The sequence below is a fragment of the Narcine bancroftii genome, chromosome 13 (genome assembly GCF_036971445.1).
Source record: "Narcine bancroftii isolate sNarBan1 chromosome 13, sNarBan1.hap1, whole genome shotgun sequence".
Lineage (NCBI taxonomy): Eukaryota > Metazoa > Chordata > Chondrichthyes > Torpediniformes > Narcinidae > Narcine > Narcine bancroftii.
The window spans coordinates 23,259,816-23,281,170 of NC_091481.1; the positions used below are offsets into that span (position 1 = coordinate 23,259,816).

At 44.2% G+C, this 21,355-nt stretch overlaps 1 long non-coding RNA gene across 1 annotated transcript; it reads right to left on the reverse strand.

Annotated features, from left to right (window-relative positions):
- Positions 1-13,018: 13,018 nt before the first annotated feature.
- On the reverse strand, positions 13,019-20,701 carry LOC138748127 (uncharacterized). The gene is made up of 2 exons (XR_011347808.1): positions 20,448-20,701; positions 13,019-14,134 (listed from the first exon to the last, which is right to left on the reverse strand). It is a non-coding gene; the product is annotated as an uncharacterized lncRNA (long non-coding RNA).
- Positions 20,702-21,355: the final 654 nt, after the last annotated feature.

Sequence of the window (21,355 nt, forward strand, 5' to 3'; positions counted from 1 at the left end):
GCCGACATGGTGAATGAGATTGCCCAATATCGGGTCTTCTCCACCACTGACTTCAAGCCAGTCGATCACCAGCTCCTGATCCACCCATAGGACAGTCCATACACAGCGTTTGAGGTGGATAGCCACCTCTACCATTTCCTCAGGGACCCCTTTGGAGTCACAAAAGGGGCTTTGGTCTTCCAAAGGAATATGGACTGAATGATGGATGACTACCAACTGAAATCCACATTCCCCTACCTGGACAACGTGACCATCTGTGTCCCTAATCAACAGGGATCATAACGCTAACCTGCAAAAATTCCTCAAGACAGCGAAATCCCTAAACCTCATGTATAACCAGAAGAAATGCGTGTTCCGTACTTCACGTCTGGCTTGTGCATTGATGTAAGTACCCTGGGATAGGGCATCAGGAGGCTTGTTGAGCTTCCCAGCCTGGTACAAGATCTCATAGTTGTAGGTGGACACACGTCTGTGTGGTGGAGGATAGAGTCATTGCACCTGACCATGAGTGTATTTGGCCCCTGCTGGAGCTCCCACTCCCCCATAGCCTCAAGGCCCTGAAATGGTTCCTGGGGTTCTTTTTATATTATGCATAATGTGTCCCTAATTATGCCTCTGGTAAAATCTACCACTTTTCCCATGTTGGCAGAACATGGGAAAATGTTGATGTGACCTTCACTCACATCAAAGGTGACATTGCCAAGGCGGTGATGCATGCTGTGGACGAATCCATCCCATTCCAGGTGGAGAGTGATGCATCTGACTTTGCCCTGGATGACATGCTTAACCAGGTGGGAAGGCCAGTGGCATTTTTCTCCCGTACCCTCCAGACCCCGAACTCCAGCACTCAGCCATTGAAAAAGAGGCCTAGGTCATATTGGAAATTGTGTGTTACTGGAGGCATTATCTAGCCATCAAATTGTTCACCCCGCTGACTGACCAACGTGCAGTCTCGTGCATGCTTAACAACAAACAACGGGGAAAAATTAAGAACAACAAGATCCTGGAGAATTGAACTGTCCACCTACAACTATGAGATCTTGTACCAGGCTGGGAAGCTCAACAAGCCTCCCGATGCCCTATCCCAGGGTAGTTACATCAATGCACAAGCAGACCGTCTCCAAGCCATTCACAATAGCCTCTGCCACCCTGGGGTCAACAGGTTCTATCACTTTGTGAGAGCCTGAAATCTTCAATACTCAGTTGAGAACATTAAAGGGCTGACTCGCATCTGCCTGGTCCACGCAGAGTAGCAAGCCACACTTCTACTGGCCGGAGAAAGCTCACTTGATCAAGGCCACCAGCCCCAGTATGGACTTCAAGGGCCCCCTTCCCTCCACAAACCGGAACATGTATTTTCTTAACATTGTTCACGTATGCTCATAATTCCTGTTTGCCATTCCCCTGCCCAGATATGACCATGGCCACAGTTTTTAAGTCCCTGTGTAATCTCTTCATGCTCTTCGGATAACCCAGCTGCATCCAGTGACCAGGGGTCCTCATTCATGACGAGGAGTTGCACCAATACCTGCAATCCATCCCTACCTACTTTAACAATAGCCACAAGCAGGACCACCAACTATAATCTCCAAGGGAATGTCCAGGTGGAAAGGGAGAGCAGCACCATTTGATCAGCTGTCCTCCTGGCCTTCAAAAGGGCTGCCTGTCTCCAGTGACGAGGACCTCCCTAGAGGCACTCCATGCCTCTAGGTTCCTCCTCTGTACTTCAACAAATGCTACCCCCCAAAAAAAATTATTCTCTTTCCCCAGGTGGTCAGTGTCAAGAACCACACTACCAGTCTGGCTGATGACCCTAGGGCCTGAGCTACTCCAGAGGCACACCTGAACCCATAAAGCAGAACCCTTGGTTGAGAAGGTCCACCTCCTCACACAAACCCCCAGAATGACTATGTGCAGTAGCAGGATGAGTGGAGAGACACTGTCTCTGTCTGGGACCTAGCACATGCAGGAGCCCTCACTACTGAGCACTTGCTGGACCCCTCACAGTCCACCAACCAGCACCCTTCCCCACACAACTATCAGGGTATCTGACTCCACCATTAGCATCAGTTGAACCGCCCCAACCCCAACCCACACCACCCCCCCTCCTCCACGACCCAAACCCACTGTTTCTGTTCAGAATTACAGCCCATCACACAGAGCACTGCACAGGGCCCAACAGCTACACCATAGGTGGCACTGCAATGGTCAGTTCGACGGATGAAACCACTGGACAGGCTGAACAAGACTCTGAATTGTCTCTGACACTTCACCCCGCCCAACTTTGTTTTAAAAAAAGGGGTGAACGTGCATTGTACAGGTTTTCCGTCCCTGATACTGTAATTCCTGCCTCTCAGGATTCCTAATAAAGGTAGTACTGCCCAATCCAACCCTCAGTCCTGCCTTGGAATCAGGCCAACAGCCTGTAAGGTTAAGGCAATTAAAGCCTGTTAATCTCGACCTAGTCTGTCAGGTCTAATTGATAGCGCTACATAGAGCCTCTGTATTTCTTTTCATGAAGTCTTCTGCGAGCCCAAATTTTTTGTTTCCCCACCCCGCACTGCCCAGTTCTACCTCCTTCCCATGATCCGAAAACTCAATTGCCCTGGCAGACCTATTGTTTCCACGTCCTCCTGCTCCACCAAACTGGTATCTAATTTTGACCCAATTTTCCCCCCGGTCTGGTCCAGTCCATCCCTACCTACTTTAACAATACCACACATGCTCTCCATCAACTTCCAATTCTCTGAACTTAAGCAATTCATTTTCACTATGGATGTCCAAACACTATACACCTCCATCCTCCAATCTGAATCTCTCAAAGCCCTTCGCTTCTTTCTAAACAAGAGACTCACCCAGTCCTCTTTCAACTCCATCTTCCTCTGCCTGGCAGAACTTGTTCTCAACCTCAATAACCTCCTTTGACTCATGCCACTTTCCCCAAGTCAAAGAGGCCATCATGGGTATGGGCCAAAGATATGCCTGTCTTTTTGTTGGCTATATGGGGCAAGCCTTTCCACAAGCCAACACAGGCAGGGCTCTTCAACTATTCCTCTACTACACTGGCAGCATCATTGATGCTGTCTCATGCACCCATGATAAGCTCATCAACTGTATCCACTTTGCTGCTAACTTTCACCCCATCCTCAATATTCATTTGGTCCATCTCTGGTAACACTTTCTCCTTCTTTGATCTCTCTGTCTCCATCTTGGAAGACAAACTCTGCATAGACATTTTCTACAACCTACCAACTTCCACAATTATCCTGACTGCACTGCTTCAGATCCTGTCCCCTATAAGGATTCTATTCCCTTCTCTCAATTCTTTAGATATAATATGTATGTTTGCACTAATGATGCTCTGGCAAAACATCAAATTTCATGACTTGTTCATGACAATAAATTCTTTCTGATTCCTTCTTCGTCCCTTGCCCATCCCTCTTTCTCCTTTCCTCCAACTCTTCACCTCCTTCCCTCACAAGGCTATCCCCTCCTCCTATCACCTCAGATCTTTTCTCTTGCATCTTCACTCATATGACTTCTTGCCTATGGGCTCGTGCTCCACCCCACCATTTTATTCTTGCACCTGCCTGCTTTTTGCTCATACCTTAAAGCGTTTAATGTGCCAACAGCTGTGGAAGTTGTGTGCATTCTGTGGAAGTTAGCTGTTAAGACTTTCGAATGACCTGAAATTGTTACTCCAAAAGCACAAACTCTACATGTCTGCACACGTGCCAGAAAAGAAATCAAACAAAATGGTCAATGATAAGCAAACTGCTGGAGGAACCATAATTAATGTTAATTTCTCAGATGCTGCAAAATAAAATGGGTGGACTGCCAATTCCTGAGAATCAGAGTTAAAATCTCCATGGTTTTGTATTAATTTTACTTTTAAAATTCATAGTTTAGCTACTATTTTAATTCCATGTACTTGTCTCAAACTACTTCTGTAAAAAATATTTAATTTATTTTTAAAGTGTTTTCCCTGAGTTAACTGCAACACAATTATTCAATTTGATTGGTTGTTTTTCACCCTAAATCAATAGAAAACAATTCAAAACAACCAATTCCAAATTACTATGGAAATGGAATATCACATCCTTCACCACTGACCTTTATTACAAGTTCCTTTTTTAGTAAAATGGGATTCTCACTGTAAGGGATAGTACAGACAGGAGGAACTGAATGGTCACAGTTAACATTTCACATAGGCACCATCACAAAATGAGTCATAGCCCAGTGACAATTTGATTCTTTAGAGGAACTGAGGGAAGGCATGTCACAGTCTGTTCCAGATACAATACATTTCCAAAGACATTGTGATTTTGCAAGGGAAAACCATTCTGACTGCAGAAGAGAACACAGCCTTTTGAGGTAACTCCCGTGGCCAGCATTTTTGTGGAATTTAGACCAAAGTATGCTCTGTGAATGACTGAGCCTTTTTGGTGGATTGACATGCCTGGAGGGTCATTTGGGAAGCAAAGTGCTTCATTTTGACTGTGACTAACAGTGAAGGTCACTTGGAGAGACCGGTCCCAGGGGCTTGGAAGCTTCATGGAGGCCACCCAGTTCGAGTCTTGCCTACAAAAGGACCTGACCACAACTCGTGCTTGGACATTAGGGTTAGGGTATCTCTCTCTCTCTCACACACACACACACACACACACACACACACACACACACACACACACACACACACACACACACACACACGAATAGATTTAGTGTTAAGGATAGTTTAAGAGTTAAGAATATAGTTAAAGAGCAAGAAAAAAATTAGTGCATTTAATTTTAAAATTAAACATTGAACATTGTCTGGTTCATTGTCCACTGTTGCTCGTTATGTGTGATTCATAACACCTTTCTTTAGAAATAATGGATTTTTTAATGTCAAAGATACAGCCCAATTGTGCAGCATTCCTAATCTATTTTTGAAAACAATCAATTTTATATGATTCTTAAATTACTCCAAATCCACAAAAACTGAGCACAAAGTTTTGTGATCAACCATTCCAAAATTACTAAAACAAAAATTGGTTAACTTGAACCTGGCAACCACAAGAGCATTTCCTAAGGAAAAAGAAATAAATGACAATATTTGACCTTCTGAAGGATAGAGTGTTATCTGAGAAAAATCACATCTGTGCAACACAAAGTTGTTTGCAGCTCGCAATAATTCCTCCAAACAGGTGACAACTAGTTTCTTGAATTGTTGATCCCTAAACAGATATCGGAGGCCAATTTATAAACCTTGCTCAGTTTTCTTCACAAAATACAATTGAATCCGAATCAGAGTTTATTGTCATCACAAAATTCGTTGTTTTACATCAACATCACAGTGCAAACATTTTTATAAAAACCACCGTACAAAATGAATAAAAAGAAGTGTGAGAAAAATAAAATCAAAGTAACTGTCTGTGGCTTATTGTTCATTCAGGAATCTGATGATACAGGAAGAAGCTGACCTTGTGATGCTGAGTTCTAGTCTTTAGACTCTTGTATCTTTTCCATAGCAGAGTGAAGAGGGCATGGCCTGGGTGGTGGGGGTACTTGAGAAGAGAGGCTGCTTTCTTAAGACACCACCTCCGTAGATATCCTCGATGGAGTGAAGACTGGTGCCCATGATCGCAGGCTGTTAACAACCCTCTGGAGTTTTATCTTGTCCCAAGCATTGGCACCTCTGTACCAGACAGTGCAACCATCTAGAGTGCTCTCCACGGTACATCCGTAGATGTTTTAGACATATCAAATCTCCTCAAACTCCTCACAAGGTATAGCTGCTCGCGAGCCTTCTTTGTGATTGCATCGACACGGAGGCTCTAGGTCAGATCTACAAAGAAATGTGAAGTTCTTGACCCTCTCCACTGCTGACCCCTCAGTGAGGACTGGTTCGTGTTCTGATTTCCTCCTGAAGTCCACAATCATCTCCTTTGTTTTGCTAATGTTGAGTGCAGGGCTGTTGCTGTGACACCACTCAACGAGCTGATCTACGTCCCTCCTGTACGCTTCCACATTGCTGTTTGTGATTCTGCCAATAAAAGTGTAATTTTGTTCAAAACGTTTTAACTAGTGCACATTGAAATTTATCTGTAGTTGGTATAATTATATTTTTTAGTAATAGCATTTCTACATCAATGCTAAAGATTCATCTGAAAATTTAGCTGGGAGATTTAAAGACAAATCATTGCTAACTTTAAAAATGGGTTTAACTCCTGATTTTAATTCTCATGACTATGTACTGTTACAGATTATGTTATATTTTATATTGTATAGATATGTTTTAAAGGAGATCAATTGTGGCAGGTTTTTTTAGTGTAGGTCACACTGAAACAGATCTCATTTAAAATACCAGAGCTCTGCTCAAGCCAGACAGTCCAGGCTCCGGGTGCCTTTACAAAAACTTTGAAGAATACCTACAGAGACTTCACAAGTAGGTGTTAATTGGACATGCTGTGGAGTAACGGATTATTGTTTTGGAAAGCAACAGATAAACGAACTCAGAAGATTGGGTCCGGTGCTGCAGTCTGAGTGTTCCAAGAGGCTCATGTGGTTTACTCTGTGTGTGTGTGTGTGTGTGTGTGTGTGTGTGTGTGTGTGTGTGTGTGTGTGTGTGTGTGTGTGTGTGTGTGTGTGTGTGTGTGTGTGTGAGAGAGAGAGAGAGAGAGAGAGAGAGAATTCAGTTCTACAGTTAGCAGCAGCAGCTGGGACTGGAACAGGACAAGCTGGCAAGCTTGTGGAAAACCCCCATTTTGAAGAAGATGGGTTGTGAGTTCTTAGTTCAGCCTGGTCAAAGCCCTTGTGGTCCATACAAGAGGAGATGGCTGGCTGCATAATGTTTCATTTGAAATAAGGAAAACAAAAAGGAACTCTGTGGTGACTTAAAAGAAAGAGGTTATCATCTGGAAAACCCTGATGGGGAAAGTTTCTTCAGCAAGACACTGAAGTGGCTGTTCAGAAGGAATCAGCGAGCAACAAATCTCTCTGAAAAATGACAAGAACCTTTCTGAGCAGTAGCCATTTATCTTTCAAGCACCAAAGCCTGGTGAAATTCATAAATGTTAATTTCCGTGCCCAGTATAAGAATTGCCTGATACCAGCAAACTTGGAGTAGTGAGAAGTGAGATTGGACTGTGAATCAAAGAACTTTTCTGAACTTACACACACATTACATACACGTGCACTTAGAATTAGAAGGGTGTTAAGTAATAAGTTAAAGTTTGATCCTGTTTTAATGTTTAAAAATAATTGAAAGCAACTTTTGTTTAATTAACCATTTGTCTTGGTGAATTTCCATTGCTGTTGGGGTTTGGGGTCTTCTGGGCCCATAACTTTACCAATGAACATCAATACATAAAATAACAAGTATTTACAATTCCTTAATGGGTGGTAGCTGAATAATCGCCAGATGTTGAAATCCATAAAAATGCAACAAATGAGATTTTCTGAGAACTCCTATGATGGAATCTAAGCAAAAAAACCAGTAAGAGTTAAGTTTGATTCAAACCTGTAGTAAGTTAATTGGTCTCACCCTGAATAGGAAGCATTTAGGCAGCTTTCGGGCCACTGGGGAAGAGATTAATCAAAAAATATTTGATTCCAGAGATGAAATGAATCTTATTTTTGTTGAGTCTTACCAACCCCAGGTCTGCCTGAGTTATTCCTTTACAATAAAAGCACAATTCTCTTGCAGGCTAGCATTAGCCAACAGATATCTATTTTTCTAAATAAAATGTAGCTCTATAAAATTTTAATTATCAGGGGGATGCTACAAAATGGGTCTCATACCCCTCTAGTTTCCAGAAGGATAGATTGACGTGGTGCGCTGAGGTAGCAAGCAAGCAAGCAAGCACAATCTCCAAAGACTGTACAAGAGGCTTTATTCCAGTTAAAGTCTGAACACCAGTTCATGCTCCCCGTGCGACCGGCTCAGGAGGGGCCGGCTCAGATTTATATTCAATTCACCTGATTGACAGCTGGCAAGGTGGAGTCAGCCTCTTAGGTGCTCTTCCTGCAGAGACAGAGATCACCCCCTGCAGTAGCCTGGTGGTTGTATCACCACAATTGGTCAATAGTTTAGTGAAGTATGGCACCCAATATCATTTTAATTTGGTATCCAGATTTAGGCATACAGTATACAGCACAGAAACACTCCCTTTGACTTGAATTTGTGCTGACCATCGACTCCCCATTGTTTTTCCAAAAATATACTTTATTCACAATAAATTATTTACAAACAAGAAAACTGATCAAGACTTTTTACTCTCATAATAGTAAACCCTATCTTCTTTCTTTGGCTGGCTTCGCGGACGAAGATTTATGGAGGGGGTAAATGTCCACGTCAGCTGCAGGCTCGTTTGTGGCTGACAAGTCTGATGCGGGACAGGCAGACACGGTTGCAGCGGTTGCAAGGGAAAATTGGTTGCTTGGGGTTGGGTTTTGGGTTTTTCCTCCTTTGTCTTTTGTCAGTGAGGTGGGCTCTGCGGTCTTCTTCAAAGGAGGTTGCTGCCCGCCAAACTGTGAGGCGCCAAGATGCACGGTTTGAGGCGATATCAGCCCACTGGCGGTGGTCAATGTGGCAGGCACCAAGTCATCAATGTACATCAATCTCTGAGTTCACCATTACCACCACTGTGGCACCTTGTTTCTCCTCACTCTGTTGGTTGTGTGGCTTCTCCTCAGTCTCAGCTCCCCCCCCCTCCTTCAGAGCCACAAAACATTACAAAAACAACTTTTGTTGACTATCATTTCACCTTGGTTTCTTTGCAATCTTTGACTATTAGTTATTTTATTCTCTTCATAGTTAGTTGCACTCTTGTTTATGCAAGAACATGCATAGCATATAAACAAATGTCTTCATTGCATACAATGTCCAACAATGTCCAAGAAGCAACTCTTGGCCATTTTCCATACCAACATAATGTTATGAGATCAGTAGCCATGGGATCAGTTTCATTTCAGTCTATCAGTGTCGTTATTAACATAGTCATAGAGTCATGTAGCACACAAAGAGACTGTTCAGACCATCATGTTTCTTCAAACCAACCTTCACCAATCTCATTTACCTACACTTGGTCTGTAGCCTTCTGCACCTTGGCAATACAAGTAAACACCTAAATACTTATTAAATGTTGTGACAGTACCTTTTTCCAGTACTCTCTCAGGCAACGTGTTCCAGATTTCAAGTACCCTCTAATCCTTACCCTAAACATGTTCCCAGTACACAAAAGTGCTGAAGCAGCATTCATAGAAAGTAAAATGCAGTGAGCATTAAAGGTCTGAGCCCTTCTTGTCTTTGGCTTGGCTTCGCGGACGAAGATCTATGGAGGGGTAATGTCCACGCTGCAGGCTCGTTGGTGGCTGACAAGTCTGATGCGGGACAGGCAGACACGGTTGCAGCGGTTGCAAGGGAAAATTGGTTGGTTGGGTTTTTCCTCCTTTGTCTTTTGTCAGTGAGGTGGGTCTTCTTCAAAGGAGGTTGCTGCCCGCCAAACTGTGAGGCGCCAAGATGCACGGTTTGAGGTGATATCAGCCCACTGGCGGTGGTACAGGAGTACTAAAAATCAGACGGACACCCAAACAAAAAGGTGGAGGGAGCAGAATAGGGAAGAGGGGAACATAGGTGCAAGGGCAGAGAGAGAAGTGATATAGGGAGAGGGAGAGAGTTCCATGCAATCCTTCTCCACTGTCCGACAATTTCACCAAACTATACTTTTACATTGGGCTCATTAATCCAATGGCGGAATGCATGAGCAAATTCTGCCTTCCAAATACTTCTTGCAGGGGAAACTCTCTCCTTTCCTTTCATGCTGCTCTGCGTTGGCCAGCGCTGCTGATGACATCAGCATACACAGCACGTCCCGCAAACCCAAACCTCTCAATGGAAGATCCTGATAGTGCTGCACCATCATGTGGAGGGTAAATGCAATTGTTGTTTGCCAAAGTTTCCACACCAAACTATGAAACAGGGTTGGCACCAGAACAAGTCTTAGCAGGGGCATTAGGGTACCAACTGGGAAGGCGGGGGTGCAATCTGATGTTTGAAAACTCATTCAGCGGGAGGGGGGTGCTGCCTACCATAAACATCCTTTGTGCGCCACCATACCCCGCCCCCCCTGCAACGTAACAAACGCACTGCTTATGTTGCATGGAGACAAGTGATATTAGACACTAGTGCTGTGAGTAGGGGGGTCACAATACATCATTTGGGGGGCAATGGCCACGAGCAGGTGGGGGGTCACAATACCTTGTTTGGGGGGGGGGGGCAATGGCTGTGAATGCCCCCTCTTCACACTTACCCTGCTATGAAACGATGTCAAAATTGTTACTACGTTGACTGAACTTGACGATTGAAATAGGATTTTTAATTTGCATCCACAATTTTTTGGACTTGGGAACTTGCAACATGATGACTGTTATAGATAGAGAATTTAGGTTAAAAAGGGCTTAAGTTAAAATGTGATGATTAATCATAAAAGGGGAAGCCAGAATAGACAGGGAGCTTACCATAAAAGTTTAGCTGGACAATGTTATAACAAACAGAGATCTTTCATGGTCACAAAGAGACATGTAGGAGCCAAAGATTGATAAAAGAGTGAAAAACAGAATTTAGTGTGTGCAGAGTTCGTAGTGTACGTAACTAACATGATAATTACAAATGCAAGTGTACTTAGAATGATTTTGCAAAAACTAACCAATTAAAACAGTGTTAAAGAGGAGGGGAAGGACAAGCAAAAAAGGTATAAAAATCAATGCACTGTATGTATCGGGGCTTGACTTGGCGAGAAGCCAGTTGAGTCCAACTCTGCAGACTTGTAAATAAAGCTTGTCGTGTCACCGACTTTAAAGAGACTCATGTGTGAGAATTTGTACTTCTGACAATGACCATGTTGCAGCAACTCGAGTAGGTTCTTAAGAATGGCTGGTGAGCCTGGTTGTATATTTGTTAAAGTCAGTGGCTTGTCAATCATATAGCATTCTTAAGTAAAAACTTACATTGAGTGCTTACTCAAGAGTGATTCGGCCTATTGAGTTTATATTGGTTTCCAGGACAATCCTATCAGTCCCTGTAGCCCTTAAAAATTATATCCTTATGCCCATCAACTTCCTTTTGATTCTTTTTGCAACATTGGGGTTTAATAACATTCAGGCTTAATTTATACTGCACAATAAATCGCCCAGGAAATCTGTGGAATGTGGGAGAAAAGTGGTGCACTGGGCAGAAACATGATCAAAGTTCAAATTTATTGTCAGAGCACATGCATGACTTTGCACAACCCAGAGTATCTTTTTTCTCCTGGTCACGCAGAATATTTACTTATCAGTAGTACAAACTGTACTCAAAAAGATGCATATACAAAAGAGAGAAATGTAAACAAAGAGAGAGAGAGATATAAACAAACTGACTGTGAAAATACAGAAAAAAATATTTAGTAATAATGTGCCAAGTCCTTAAATAAGTTTCTGATGATGTCTGTGTTTAGAAGTCTGATAATGGAGGGGTAGCAACTGTCCCTGAACCCCTAATAGTGGTACAAGTCCTGTGGCATCTATACCTCTTTCCTGATGGCAGCAGTGAGAACAGAGCATGTACTGGGTGGTGTGGATTCTTGATCATTGCTGCTGCTCTCCGATGGCATTCCATATACATTTTCTCGATGGTGGGGTGGGGTTTCCTGTTATGTCCTGGGCTGTGTCCCCTACCTTTTGCAGGGGTTGCCGCTCAGAGGTATTGGTGTCCCATACCAGCTGTGTTGCAGCTGGTCAGCACACTCTCCACCACACATCTGTTGAAATTTGCCAGGCTTTCCAATGTCATTCCGAACCTCTGCAAACTCCTGAGGAAGTCAAGGCACTGACATGCTTTCCTCATGATAACATTAGTGCAGGGGCAGGCAACCTTTTACCATGCATGGTCTGGATGGCATGTCAGTGGTTGAACTGCGGGCCACACTGATGCTACCATAAATGAAATAAATACATTATGTAATTGAAGTTTTCCATTGTCTCTGTTTGAAGTGTATAATGTACAATGCATGAACATAAATGTCAATAATTTATCAAAAACAATCCACAGAAAGAGATCAACTGTATTCCTTCATTTCAGGTCAGGGATGAATAAAAAGTAGAAACTGTATCAACATTTCAGCACAGGCCCTTTGGATCTAGATGATGTGCCGACCTATCTCTTTGGCTTGGCTTCGCGGACGAAGATTTATGGAGGGGGTAAATGTCCACGTCAGCTGCAGGCTCGTTTGTGGCTGACAAGTCCGATGCGGGACAGGCAGACACCGTTGCAGCGGTTGCAGGGGAAAATTGGTTGGTTGGGGTTGGGTGTTGGTTTTTCCTCCCTTGCCTTTTGTCAGTGAGGTGGGCTCTGCGGTCTTCTTTAAAGGAAGTTGCTGCCCGCCGAACTGTGAGGCGCCAAGATGCACGGTTTGAGGCGATATCAGCCCACTGGTGGTGGTCAGTGTGGCAGGCACCAAGAGATTTCTTTAGGCAGTCCTTGTACCTTTTCTTTGGTGCACCTCTGTCACGGTGGCCAGTGGAGAGCTTGCCATAGAACACGATCTTGGGAAGGCGATGGTCCTCCATTCTGGAGACGTGACCCACCCAGCGCAGCTGGATCTTCAGCAGTGTAAACCCTCTATTTTTCTTTCATCAATGTGCCTGTTGGAGAGTCCCTTAAATGCCCCCAAATGTTTCCCCCTCCACCACCATTCCCTGACAAAGCATTCCAGGCACCTAGAACTCTGTGCAAAAGTGGACCCCTGATATCCCCCCTGAACTTCCCTCCCTTTACTTTCCTATTAGTGTAATATCATTGGGGTTCATGAGGGGTGGGAATGAACCTGGAGTGGGTGCAGCAATTTACCTCCCCCCCCCCCACCCCATTCCCTGGGGCAGAATCACCTAATCCTTGGACTCAAAGCAAAAGAAAGAATGAAAACTGTGGAAGTAAACCAGAAAAGTTTGAAGACATTGTCATTGAAGTAAAAACACACAGTAATGCTGGAGAAACTCACCGTCAAATAGTGTACTTTATATAGCAAAGATAAAATACATAACCAATGTTTTGGGCTTGAGCCTTCCATCAAGGTGTGGAAAAATGTCGAGTCAATGATGCTTTTTAGATAGAATATGCATGATTTTACAAGTCTGAAGAATGTCCGAAGTCTCGCCTTGGTTGTTCACACACAAACGACCAAAACTCGAAATCTCCATTTCCTTACGCCAGTTTAGACAGCGTACCAGAAGTGCGGTAATTAATGAGGCGGGACTTGCAACGCGTGTCATAGATACATGCTATTCATAAGCCCATTGTCTTTTTTTATATTTTGACTTTTTATAGGCTCAAAGAAATTCAACAATCAATACAATCTTTTTCAACATTCATAGAACATACAGAGCCTGTGTTTGTACATCCCCTTGCCCCCAAACACATAACCATACCGATTAAACATTATACAAATACAAGTTAAACATCAGTCCATTGTTCACAGAATGCCTACAGTTAACATTAAACTGCAGGCATTCTGGGAAATTTACTAGGTGTTTAGGAGGTCAAATATCAGAATGGGAATGGCACCCTCATTCCCATTCCAACCTTTTTTACACAGCATGCTTTGTGGAAAAAATGGCAATAATTTCCTGGAATGCAGCAGCTGTGTAGAAGACATAATTGATTGATTATGGTCAATCATACATGACGTGCAAAGGGACTCATCTTACAAAACAGAGCTTAATTTTCTCCAAAGAGAGGCCTGTTGATAATAAAAACAAAATGATGGAATTTGTATAGTTTGTTATAAAAATAAGAAACAATGAACTATCAGATTGGAATGCTCCCCATTTTTTTGGGGGGTAGTATTGATTTTAGGTGGATGTGGAATTTTCCCAACCCCTATTTCTGGAGGTATTGGGATTTCCATGAGGTAGTCAATTCAAGAGTAAGGTGTGAGATTTACAAGTATGGAGTTTTCTGCAAGGAAGATGAGCCATGACTTTGAATCAACAAACCAGTGAGTTTTCCATTGATGTTGTTTCTAAAGTTATGAGGGCTGGGTTTCATCTGAGGCCAAGATCATTCAATTTCACGACATCCGATTAGTTCCCATAGTCAGCACCTTCATGAGTTCTGAAAAAATAAGATTTTTTTGGTAACTTTTTATTTATTGCACTATGAACCGTATCAACAACAATATGTACAAATGTTCTTCATTAAATATACACAGTGACATTTTTCCCTCTTTTCTCCCCCCTACCTTTCCTCCCTCTCCCACCCCCCTCTAAAACCAATAAATATTAAACATACACAATACAAGGAAACAACATCCTCACAGAAAAAACAAAAGGACGTGTCACCTACTTTTGCATTTTGAATCTAATCATGTTTATTATCTTATCACTTAAGGAGATGGAGGTCTGAAGTCGGCATTTTCTGTCATATTTCATATATGGTTCCTAAATTTGTTCGAACAATGTATGTTTGTCTTTTAAATTATATGTAACTTTTTCCTAATGGAATACACTTATTCATTTCCATGTACCATTGTATTTTTAGGTTCTCTTCCATTTTCCAGGTTGTCATTATACATTTGTTTGCTACTGCTAGGGCTATCATAATAAATCTTTTTTGGGCTCTATCTAATTTGAGACCAAATTCTTTACCTCTTAAATTATTTAAAAGAAAAATTTCTGGTTTTTTTTGGTATGTTATTCTTTATGATTTTGCTTAATATCTGACTTAGTTTTTCCCAGAAATGTATTCACTTTTGTGCATGCCCAAATTGTTGTTCCAATTTCTTGTTTACAGCGAAAGCATCTATCCAACATTGTTGGGTCCCACTCTTTTAATTTCTGAGGGGTGATATTATAGCCTGTGTAACCAATTATATTGTATCATACGTAGTCTTGTGTTTATTGTGTCCTTCATAGTTGCTGTATTATAGCTTCATAGCTCTTCCCATTACTCATTTTTTATCTTTATGTTTAAATTTTTTTCCCAGCTTTGCTTAGGTTTATACCTTGTTTCATCATCTTTACATTGCAGTTTAATGTACGTTTGTTATAAATTTTTTAATTATCATTGTATTTGTAATTATATATTCATAGCTGCTTCCTTTTGGTAGTCTCAAACTGCTTCCCAGTTTGTCTTTCAAATAAGCTTTCAACTGATGGTATGCAAACATTGTACCATGTGTTATTCCATATTTGTCCTTCAATTGTTCAAATGCTAATAAATTAATTCCCAAAAAACAATTTTCTATTCCCTTGATTCCTTTTCTCTCCCATTCTCTAAAAATTAAGTTATCTATTGTCAAATGGATTAGTGGGTTTTGTGTCAATAGCATTTTTGGTATTTGACAATTTATCTTTTTTCTTTCTACGTGTATCTTTTTCCATATTTTCAGTATGTGATGCAGTACTGGTGAATTGTTGTATTGCACCAGCTTTTCATCCCATTTATAAAGTATATGCTCTGGTACCTTTTCTCCTATTTTATCTAGTTTTACCCTAGTCCAATCGGTTTTTCTCCCATCTGGTAAAAATCTGATAAATACCTTAGTTGCGCAGCTCTGTAGTAGATTTTGAAGTTTGGCAACTGTAACCCACCTTGTTTATATCTTGTTTTGGCAGCTGGCCCCGGTGCTTGGGCACAGCCGTCTGTACCTGCTATGATAAGTCCAGATGGACTGCCTTCAGGCGGTCTGCCGTAAAAAGTTCCTCCCTCCCCCCAATGTCTAGGGTGAAGGTTCCTCTAGTCCGGTGCAAGACTTTGTATGGCCCCTCGTACGGTCGCTGCAGCAGTGTGCCCTGCAGCCCTCCGCACGAAAATGAACTGAGCCAAATCAGGTTCTTTGGGGAAGTGGACTGGCCGGGTCCCGTGGCGTGTTGGGAGTGGGGAGCCAGGGAGCCCAGTCTCCTGCGGAGGTCCACCAGCAGGTTTGCGTCAGTGGCCGCGTTGTCAGGGTCTGAGCCGAAAAACTCACCCAGTAGGGAAAGCGGTGTGCCTACACCATCTCCGCTGCCAAGGCTTGTAGGTCCTCCTTGGGTGCCGTCCTAATCTCGAGGAGGACCCAGGGTAGCTTGTCCGTCCAATCTCGTCTGGAGAGCCTAGTCATGAGTGATGCCTTCAGGTGTCTGTGGAACCTATCCATCAACCCGCTGGACTGCGGGTGGTATGCCATGGTGTGGTGGAGCTTCACCCCCAGGAGTTTCGCCATCTGTGTCCACAGGGAAGACGTGAACTGCGTGCCCCTGTCGCTGGTGATGTGCGCTGGGACTCCGAATAGGGTGATCCACTGGTTGACTAGAGTCCTAGTGCTCCTCAGAGGCTTCTTTGATCGGGATAGCCTCCGGCCACCGTGAGGAGGAAAGGAGCCTCCCTTGACACCTGCAAGGTATCCACGATATCGATGTGGATGTGTTGGAACCTGCGAGCTGCCGAGTTAAGGTTCTGTAAGGGAGCTTACATGTGTCGGTGGACTTTGGAGGTCTGGCATCTGGTGCAGTTCCTAGTGAGCTACGCCACCTCTCTCTTGGGCCCATGCTACACGAACTGCTCTACGACCATACTTCACTGCTGGGTGAGCGAGGTCGTGGACTAGACTGAAGACCCTCGCTCTCCAGTGCGGTGGGACTACCGGACGCGGTGTACCTGTTGACACATCACAGAGCACTGTGTCCGGGCTGCTGGGCAACTGGACGTCTTCGAGTTTGAGGCCCGAGATGGTGGTCCGCAAGGCCTGCGTCTCCGCATCATTCCTCTGGGCCTGGGCCATTTGAGCATAATCTAGGCCGGGAGCGAGAGTGTTGATGGTGTTGTCCTGACCAGCCATGTGTCGGATGTCGGTCGTGAATTCCGAGACGTGAACTCCGGTCTGGGTCCGAGAGGTGGCGCTGTTGTCTGGCGGATCACGGATCCTTGGCGACCGCCAGTGCCTGGGTGAGGGGTTTGTGGTCCGTGAAGACTGTGAACGGCCTGCCCTCGAGGAAGTAGCAAAAGTGGCGGATGGCCAAGTACAGCGCCAGGAGCTCCCAGTCGAAGGTGCTATATTTGAGTTCTGGGAACTTTTGGGCTCACCCCCCAGCAACGGGCTTCCAGGTTCCTACTCCTGGATGGGCTTGGAGACCGTAGTCCTTCACCGCTGATGGATGAGATGCTAGGCCTGGTGGAAGACCACAAGCCTTGTTTTCGCTTCCACCAAATAATTCTAGAGCAAATGCCAGAGGACATTCGGCTGCATCTTACGGACGAGGACTTCTCAGACCCATGCGGACGCATTCTGGCTCACGAAGAGGGAGAATGAGGCAGCCCTCATCTTGCTGTCACATCCGGGAACTAGCAGACCGCAGCTTCTTGCTGTAAAAGGCCAGCGGGTGCCAGTGTCCATAGAGCCACTGTTCCAGGACCCGCCCCCCCTACCACTGCCATAGTTGAGGGATCCACAGAGAGTGCTGTGGGTGCACTAGTAGTGTTGCATTGGCTAGGGCCTCCTTCGTCTCGTTGAAAGCCTTATTCGCCTCTTCTGGCCAGGATAGAGTCTTTTCTTTGGTGACCATCAGTGCGAACAATGGGCGCATTGTGTGAGCATCTCCGGGGATGAAACAATGGTAAAAGTTCACCATCCCCACAAACTCCTGAAGGCCTTTTAGGGTGGGGGGGGGGTTGGAGAAACGTTGGACGGCCGCCACCTTCTCTGGCATTGGTGCAGCCCCTGCTGGCGAACTGCAGGATCTCCTTGCCAAACTGGCATTTGGCCACAATGACGTGAGGCCGAAATCCACCAGATGAGCAAAGAGGCTGCGGAGATGGGCTTTGTGTTTGTCACAGCTGTGACTGGCAATGAGTATATCATCTAGGTAAATGAACACAAATTCTAAATCCCTCCCTACCATGTCCATGAGGTGCTGAAACATTTGGGCCGCGTTCTTTAGGCTGAAGGGCATGTGCAGGAACTCGAAGAGACCGAAAGGGGTGATATGACCGTCTTACCCTTGTCATCTGGATGCACCAGGATTTGATGGTATCCCCATATGAGGTCCACCTTGGAGAAGATCTGTGCGTCGTGGAGGTTGGTGGAGAAATCCTGTCTGTGGGGTACCGGGTACCTGTCGGGGGTGGTTGTATTGTTCAACTGCCGGTAGTCCCCGCATGGTCTTGATCCCCAAGCTCGGCCCGTGTCCACCAGGAATTGACGGCCAGTGGACCTGTCCATCACAAGAAGGAGGCTGTTTGTGCGGCCAGCCGTCGCAGCGATTAACAGCAGCTGGCCTGGTCGTTTCCCTGAAACCCGCAGGTTTGGCAGGACTTATGGGCTTGTGCTCCCCAGCGCTAGTGATAGAAGCACCAGGGCGACTGGCCCTCTTCTGGCTTGGTCTTGGGGCGGGCGGCGGTCTGCTAGTTCCCGGATGTGACACCAAGATGAGGGCTGCCTCTTCGTGAGCCAGAATGCGTCTGCATGGGTCTGAGATGTCCTCGTCCGTAAGATGCAGCCGAATGTCCTCTGGCATTTGCTCTAGGAATATTTGGTGGAAGAGAAAACAAGGCTTGTGGTCTTCCACCAGGCCTAGCATCTCATCCATCAGCGGTGAAGGACTACGGTCTCCAAGCCCATCCAGGTGTAGGAGCCTGGAAGCCCGTTGCTGGGGGGTGAGCCCAAAAGTTCCCAGCAGCATATTTTTAAGGGCGGTGTACTTGCCCACATTTGGGGGGTGGTGGATGATGTCATCCATCCTCGCCACCATATCTTGGCCCAGAGCGCTCATGACGTGGTAAAACATCGTGGCGTCTGCAGATATGTTGCGGAGTTGAAATTGTGCTTCCACCTTTTTGAACCACGTTCTCGGTTGGTGGGTCCAAAAGGGGGGACAGCATTAAGCTCTGCCGAATCCATGGTGTTCAGGAGTCCAGAAATTCATCTGGGCTCTTCGGGGTCACCACTGCGGCAGTGTGAGCAGTGAGAGAGACACAACCACCACGTTGAAGGTCATTAACGACTGTTTTTATTAAAATTCAGCGCGTCCCTTTAAGGGCAGCATGAGCTCAGTCACCTGGTGCATTGTGACATCGTCATCGCTGCCCAGAGTGCGCACTGGAAGGGATGCTGGAGTCAGAGAGACACCTCTGATGACACCATTTCCCCATGGCTGCCCCACGACGTGGCGATACAAGCGGGGCCAGTTCACCATGAGGATGTGCGCCACCACAGGCTGATAATTTAGTTTGTACAAATGGTTTAGGTTATTGTCTATCCTGATACCAAGGTATCATATCGCTTGTGATTGCCATTTAAATGGAATTTTTTTTGGAGTTCTGTGTCATCTATGTTACTTATTGGCATCACTTCACTTTTATTTGTGTTAACCTTGTACCCAGATATTTCTCCATATTCCTTCAGTCGTTTTCACCGTATTAAACTCCTTCCTCTTCTTTAAGAGTTCAAAACTTATGTCCCTTATATTCCAAATATTTTTCTGTCCCTTATTTTCCAATGACTGTTTATTTTCTTTTACTTTGTTCTTTGCCTGCTCCAATATGTCCTCTCTTGTTGTGTATCTTAAAAGTTTTATTAAAATGGATCTCGGCTTTTGGTGCGGTTGTGACTTTGGTACCAATTCTATGTGTGGTCTTTCTATTTCTATTTCTTCTTGTAGATCTGTCGTTCCCAAAACCTTCGGGATCCATCTTTTTATAAATTCCTTCATGTCTGTCCCTTCGCCTTTTTTCAGGCCCACTATTTTTATATTATTGCGCCTTCTGTAGTTTTCCAACATGTCAATTTTCTGGGATAACAAATCTTGTGTCTCCTTGATTTCGCTGTCTCTTTTTTCCTCTTAGTTCATTCATTTCCATTTCTACAGCTGTTTCTTCCACATTTTCTACTCTTTTTCCTATTTCTGCAATAGCCAACTTAACACTGCATTTTATCTTCTGCTTTTTCTATTTTCCTTTTAATTGTATTAAATTCAAGTGTTAACATCTCTTTTAATTACCTCATGTGGTCTTCAAAAAAGTCTATCTATCTTCTTTACCTTCTTTCCTGTGTAGATCTTCATCTTCTTCCTTTTCTTTTTCTGTGTCTTCGCCCTCTCTTCTCTGTATCTCTTCTTTCCTCACTGTTGTTTCCTCTTCAGCTCTGCCAGGTGAGCCACTCCTGTCCCATTGCCAGGCCTCCTGCTGCAGAGCTTCCTGTTGTCAGGCCCCCTGCCCCAGGACGTCCCGTTTCAGGTCGCCCTTTCCTGTCCTGTCTCTGGGCGTCCTTCAGCTGGGCACCCCGTTGCTGGGCGTCCCTCAGCTGGGTGCCCTATTCCTCCGCTGAGCCCCCCCTCCTGTCAGCGTTTTCTTTTGTATGCACACTGCTCATGCACAACTCCTCACGGTCTGGCTACGAGAGCTATTTTTGAAGTCCGCCTCTCGGGAGGTCGCTGCTCTGCCGGGCACCTACCAGCTTCGGGGGTCGGACGATCCTCTTCATGGGGACTTCCTGCTCCCGTCTACAAGTAGGGCCGTCTTCTTTCTTTTCTGGAGATTTTATTTCTCCGTCGTTCTGGCTTTCTCTCTTTTCGGCGCCATCTCCTGGTTCTTCTTTGTTACTTTATCCTCGTTTTCTTATGCTTTGTATTTGTTGAACTTTGCTTTTTTCTGACATTTTTTCTTTTCTCTGGAGAGGTCTGGTTCTTCCCAACCGGCCACTACTCAATCACGTGACTCCCTAAAAAAAAAGAACTGTTAAAGCTAACTGGATTTTTTTTTCAAGAGATATTTAAATGTTCCAGGGACATTGATTTTTGTGAGTTCATTTTGTGAACAGTGACACCTGGGGTCCATTGGCTTTACAGCAATTGTTAGTGCAAGCAGTTCAGACATGTTTTGGGATCAGGTTTTTGCAAAAGAAGGCATGATGTGAAATTTAAGTTAATATATGGAAGTCTTTAATTTAAAATGCAGTCACGTAGTTAAACATTGATTGAAAGGTTTGTTTTATGTTAAAATTCTATGCAATAACGAAGAGATTTTCAGTTTCAATTCAGAAAAGACTTGAAATGCACTAAATACTTTGTTTCTATGACATCATGGAACTATACAAGTTATTAAGAATGTCAAAATATTTGAAACTATATCAATCCATTATTTAAGACAGACTCAATGTACAGTGATTGAACTTCAAAGATTACTCACTGTGTTACGACCATAACATGCTTAACAATATTTTGAATTAATGAAAGGCACTGGATGAATGCAAATTCTTACATCCTTTAGCTTTATTCTGTGACATCATGTGTGCAAACAAAGAATTTGCTGTACAGGTACTCCCCTATATATGACCATAATAGGGACTGAAGGATCATTTGT